Here is a 7,149-nt window from a genome sequence, read left to right as displayed (position 1 = left end):
GCGGGGGGTGGGGAATGGGGCAATCAACCACCAAATTATAAAGACATTAGAGAAAATTGAGCCAGTAATACTAAAATAACGTGCAAGGACATAAAGTTTAACTGAGTAGGAAGAGAATCCTAACATAGACATTATAGAAGAACCATCAATTTCTATGAGGATAACGCAGGCCGTGAAAGAACAGATGACATGAACAATTAGCTGCACATAACTCTACAATCTAACAAATACAGCAAGGCTGCTGAGGAAAAAAATATTGACAGTGAAATTGTCTAGCGTATCAGATATTGGTATGAAGAAGAAATAAATTAGATCCAAATGTCACACCATACACTATTATAAATAAAAGTGTAAAATGCACATTAAAAACTATACATGTCAGAAAAAAATAGAAAAACAGATTCGTAAAGTGACATGGGTAAATGTATTAAAAAGAAAGCAATGAAATCCCAAACTGACAACATACCTAATAAAAGTTTCAAATTCTGGATATATAAAGAACAGATAAAAATTATGTCGGTGCTCACATTTCACTGGCATTAGAAAAGAAATATAAATCAAAATTCAGTTACCACTACACAGCTGTGAAAGCCCCCATATTAAATACTACTAATAAGAGTCAAATGCTGAAGACAAAAATTTTACAGGGAATGAAAGATATCCGCGGTAAACTGCTTGACTTAATGTTGGATGTTGACAGAGCCATAATAGCAGTGTCCACCAACACAGCCCTGGGAGAGTGCGGGGGGAGGGCCTAAGAGAGCCAAGGGGATGCAGTCGTTCATTTCCAAAATATGTAACTAAAGAAACAGCAACTTAAGCATTTTTTAAAAAATAATATGGACCTAATTACTCGAAGAAACAGACGAAAAGAGTTGAGTCATGGCTCTGGGGGCTGGACGAGAGGAGCAAAAAATTGCTGTTTTTATATGCCTTTTAATACTACAGTCAGCTGTGTGCTAATGCTTGCTTTGAAAATCAAATTTTTTCCAGTACAATTAATTAATTCGAGAATAATTTTAGGATACTGCAAATTTCTTATTTCCTTATGTGTGATTTTGTCTGCAAGAAACACTAGGAATACTGCACCCAGCTCAGCTGGGTGGGAATACACAAAACACGCGCACACGCCCTCTAATATCTACCAGGTCCCTCCGGGCACCATGTGTCTGAGCCACATCCATCCACACCCCTTACTATGTATGCATATGACTCATAAGGATGAGCAATCGTTTCTTCTTTGTCATACCAACATTGACAATTTTAGTTTGTTTTTAATTTTGCTCTTGAAGTATTTTAAAAATATGATTTTTTTCTAATTGTTACGCATCAAATCACTGTGTGTCACTAATGAAGTACTTGAGTGTCACGTACCTAACCCCATTTTTTGCCCTGTAATGTTTGTTTATTTATTACTTGGTTTATTTGTTTTTTAATCAATAACTTTACTTTTTAGAGCATTTTTAATTTTATGTAAAAATTGAGCGGAAAGCACGGAGAGTTCTCAAACACGGTTCCCCCTGCGGTTAACATCTTGGGTAAGGGTGGTGCATTTCTTACATTTGATGAGCCAATATTGATACATTATTATTAACTAAAGTTCACTTATTTTGTTGCACATTCTATTGGTTCTGACAAATGTATAATGATATGTATGTTCTATCACAGTATCATACAGAACAGTTTCACTACTCTAAAAACCCTCTGTGCTCCATCTATCAATCACTCCCTCCATGCCAACACGTGGCAACCACGAATCTTTTTACTATCTCCATAGTTTTGCCTTTTACAAAATACCATACAGTTGGAATCATACAGGATGTTGCTTTTTCAGGTTGACTTATTTCACTTAGAAATATGCGTGTGTTTATGTGACTTGATAGCTCACTTTATTGTCTTGCTGAATAAAAGTCCATTGTATGGATGTACCACAATTTATCTATCCATTCACCTACCAAAGGACATCTTGGTGGCTTCCAAATTTTGGCATTTATCAATAAAGCGGCTGTAGGGTGATCAATTTGTAACTTATATAAATGTCTATTCACTATGTTGTAAACCTGAAACTAATATAATAATATTGTGTGTCAACTATAATTTTAAAAGTTTTTAAATTAAAAAAATAAATAAAACTGCTTATAAACAATTGTGAGTAGGTTTTCATGTGAACATAAGTTCTCAACTCATTGGAGTGCAATTTTTTTCAACTCAAGGAGCATGATTGCTGGATCACATGGCAAGAGTATGTTTAGCTTTGTAAGAAACTGCCAAACTATCTTCCAAAGTGGCCATACCATTTTGCATTCCCATGAGCAATGAACAAGAGGTCCTGTTGCTCCATACCCCTGCCAGCACTGGGTGTTTCAGTGTTTTGGATTTTAGGCATTCTAATAGTTGGTAGTAGTATCTCACTGTTTTAATTGCAACTCCCTAATGACATATGACATTGAGCTTCTTGTCATATGCTTATTTGCCATCTGTATATCTTATTTGGTGAGGTGTGTGTTCAGATCTTTTGCTGATTTTTTAATTCGGTTGTTTCTCTTCTTATTGTTGGATTTTAAGAAGTCTTTGTATGTTTTGGATACCAGTTCTTTATCAAATATGTGTTTTTGCAAAGATTTTCTCAACATCTGGCTTGTCTTTTTTATTAGCCGAGCAATGTTTTTCACAGAGCAGAAGTTTTTAGTTTCAATGAAGTCCAACTGACCACTTTTTTCTTTTGTGGGTCATGCACAATTTTGCACAACTCAGTGATTTTTAGGAATTCACAGAGTGTGTAATAGCCACTAACCACATTTATTCTTTTTAACCATTCATTTATTTGACCAGATAATTCCATTTTGAATAAAGTTCCCAAAATAATTGGTTCAGAGGTACTGAGTAGCATAACTTACGGTGAAAAATTGGAAACTAATGCCAAACAGTTGAGAATGGATAAGACAAGAGAATATTAACTATATGAAATACTAAGGTTGTGTTAAACATCACTAGCATGCCAACCCTCTTTACATACAAAAATAAGTTCATGGAAATGTCAAACAAAGAAAGTAGCATATAAAATACCATTCACACATTCATAATAGTTAAAAAAAAGTATAATCTGACAAACAGAAAGAAAAATCCAGTAACATGTATTAGTTAGAATGAGTAGCAATAGTTACTGTAAAACAAATCCTGCAATCTCATACTAAAAGTTTATTTTTCATTCATGCAAAGTTGAATATGAATGTTTCAGGCAAGCAGCAGCTAAGGGACCCAAGCTCTTCCCATCTGTGGCTCTACCATCCACTAAGCCTTGGAGTCCTTGGCCCGTTCCTTTCTCTGCGTTTTGCTGGGAGATGGACAAGAGTGTGAGGAGGTATTGCGAGGGAGGTTTTATGGGTCAGGTTTGGAAAGCTGAACCCACCTGCATCCGCGTGGCCCCACACACCTACCTTTAAAGCGGGCTGGGAGAAGCGGTCTAGACGTGTGCCCAGGAGAAAGAGGAATGCTTTTGTGCCCACATAGCACCCTCTGCATTTGACAAAAAGAAACTCTGGTTTCCTTAGACTCCTTCCTCCTTTCAATTTTGCTTAATCTGTAATAACATATAAGCATCCCTCATATTTTAATCTATTTTGTTCCTGGGTCCAGATTATGAGAGTTTAGATACCACTTATCCAAGTCGATTAGGTTCCTGTGTTCAGATAGGAAGAGTTTTGATAGCTAGGATTTATTCACTCTTTCTCTAAAAAGAGAAAATTAAAATTTGCAGCCTCTCTGAGCTGATACCCTATACTTCATTTCAGACAACACCTCCTAAATCAACTCAGAGTATTGCCTGTCCTATTTAAAAATTTTATAATGAGATTACACATCTTGCCAAGGAAATGATGTGTAACAATCCTTTCTGTAAGTGATGCCTCCTTCCTAACCTAAATCTTTTTCTTTTTTTGAAATAAAGCAAAACATCAAAGATTTTTTTCTAAGCAGCACATATTAAGAAATAGTGTTTGGTTATACATTGGTAGCATTCATCAGTGACAAGTTTTATGTTAACAGTGATATTTTATATATAAGGGTCTGTAAACATGCTATATTTGGGAAGCAAAATATCTTTATTATAATAATCCATTCTAATTTTTTTTATTTCCATGATCACTTTAACATTGTTCTCTCGATATCTTTTCATTTTAACAAAAGTGTTATAAAGCATTTGGAAATTTTTAGGGTAAGTCAATTATTATCTTTTAAAAAGTATTTTCTGTGTCTGCTTCCTGGTTTTTCCAGATTTTTACTATCATCAACTTGTATAAAATGTTTCATACAGGTTCCTGGGGTATATTTACATTCAATCTATGTTTAACATGAACAGTATTTTTATGTTTACTATATTTAATCTCTGTAATTATGAGTACCCTTATTTATTTTTCCTATTGATGTTCTATTACTATAGTATTCTGTTACTATATACTTTATGTTCTCAGATAAATCATTATTAATTTATGAAAGGCTTTTGTTGCTAAGTTATTACATTTATTTCTTTATTTTCTAACTAGAGATCATTAATGTAAGTACGCAATTGATTTTTTTGAAGTTTACATTAAAATCTTGCAATTTTGTAAACTTCCAATTTTTTGGTTGATGTCCCTGATTTTCTGTATAATTGTATAATTAGTAAACTATATAATTGATTTTCTAACAAGATATCCAGAGACCTTATTTGGGGCCCTCCTTCGACTATATCTTTTTAAACAGTATTTATAAAGTTTCAATAAGGTAAACAAAGTTTGATCTGTATCCACTCTTAGTCTTCTAATTAAATAATTGATTAATTAAAACAAAAACTATTTAGAAAGTTAACCGAATTAAACTATGACAGATTAGAAAAAGTCATCTGAAGTAATCGGATTTGGAATTTGATTTCTATAGACATTAAAAAAAATAACGATTGGTTGATATTCTAAGTGAACATATTAGATGTAACATAATAAATTTTATAAATGCACTCTTTGTATAGCATTAAAATTTTACTACAATGGCTGTCAGTTCCTAGATCATTAACTACTTTGGGTGTTATAATATCACCACCTACTGGAGAATTAAGATCAGAAGGTTTTTATTTTGGAAACTCTCATCGATAGCAACATTTATTGAATTTAGACATTCCTAGATTCATAACAGTTGTTAAGGCATTGAGGTTATAACCCCCTACTTTACAAACATAATAAAATAGACACGGAAGGACTAAACAGTTCAATGATTTGCCCAAAATCACACTACAAATTATATATAAAATGATTATATAAGACCAATTACATATCGGCCTATACTGCAGGTGTCCTACTTCTCATTCCCACAATCTGTTTTCTATAATCCAGGACAACAGACAACACGTTCATTGTCAGCGTTCATTATAATAATGAACTAAATAACTAGAACACTCTTAAAGTGAAAACAAAGTTGGTTTTCCTACCAAAAGTATTTATCATAATTTCCCATTTGTCTTTTACTGCCTCATAGATTAAGAGCTAAATTTCTAAGTTTTATGTTTTCTTCTATAGGTGACCATTGATTGAATGATTTAGTATGAGCAATCTAGTTTCTCCTATCTTCCTTTTGTTTTCTCACCCATGATTAAAGAAAGAAGATAGCACTTTTTAACTCTTTCAATAACAATTTAAAGACTATTGGAAATTGCGTAGGAAAGCAGCCACCCTCTTAAACAGTAAATGAGAGAGTAAATTTGTGCTAAAATTTGCTACTAATTTCACAACATCCATCAAAAATTTAAATCTCATGGCCTTTGACACCACAATTCCACTTCTAGGGATTTATTTTACCAATATTTTCACACAAATATTCATTGCGGTATTACTGGCGATAGCAAAAACAAAACCAATCTGGAAACAAGTCATTAATAGTAAACTGATAAAAGAAATTGTAGGACATTGATACAGCCCTGCTATATGAAAAACTGTGCAGCTCTCATTTAAAATGACATAGTTCTACGTATACTTATAAGAAAAGACTACACTTTATATTCCAAGAAAAAGAGTCAGTTTTACATTATATGAGTATTGTTATTCCATGTGTATAAAATTTTATAATTTTATAAATATTTACAATAAATGTATATTAATACATGGTTTTACATAAATATAATTTTATAAATATGTGATAAATATATACACACGTAAATAAATAAATGCATTTGTTTATGCACAAAACGGTCTCTAAGGCATATTACATCTTATTAAAAGGCAAAAGATTTATATGACTTAAAGAAAAACCAAAGTATGTTATTACATGTTATTAAAGTTATGACTCATAGAAAAAAATTGTCCTACATGCTGGGGTAAACTGCAGGGGCAACTACGTAGAGCTTGCTACAGTAAAAACCATGATATTTTCTCTATATTTCAAAAATGTTATAAAAATCCATACAGTATTTAGAAAGATATTAACAACTAAATTTAACCTTCAAAAGTTGTTTTCTAACATTTAATGTGTTTCTAAGTGTGCTAATAACTAATATAATTTTAATACATATATGTTTTTATGCTTGAAATGGCTACATGTAATTTCTAATTGAGACTTTTTAAAAATTATTTACGCTAACTCTTGATTGCCACTATTGACGAAAACTTTTATTGCACTAGTATACAATAAAAAAGTTTTTACAACCATGCAAAAATTATCACATAGCTGAAAGTCTATTTTTTAACTGAACATAACTGTAATGTTAAAAATTTCTTTGGTGATGTGACTGGATTTCCAAGTTAATCAAACATTTCCATACCATGTACTTCATAGTCTAAATAATACCTAATTTGCTAAAGGCATGTGCCGTGGTTTGGATGGCCCTAGATAGAATTATATAACATACGTAGTGTTCTGGGTTGAATCATGTCCCCCTAAATTCAAGTACACCCAGAAACTGAGAATGTGATTTTGTTTGGAATAAGAGTCTTTGCCTATACATAATTAAAGTTCAAGATAAGATCATTCTGGATTAGGGTAGGTGCAAAATCCACCAAGAGTATCCCTAAAAGAGACAGAAGAGGAAAAGACACAGGGACTCAGAGAAGAAGTGTTTATGACTACAGAGGCAGGGGTTGGAGTGATGGATTTACAAGCCAAGGAAAGCCAAGGATCAAGAGCCAC

This window comes from Pteropus medius, unplaced genomic scaffold, assembly GCF_902729225.1.
Source record: "Pteropus medius unplaced genomic scaffold, Ma_sr-lr_union100, whole genome shotgun sequence".
NCBI classification, from domain to species: domain Eukaryota; kingdom Metazoa; phylum Chordata; class Mammalia; order Chiroptera; family Pteropodidae; genus Pteropus; species Pteropus medius.
Note: the sequence above shows the minus strand (reverse complement) of the source record.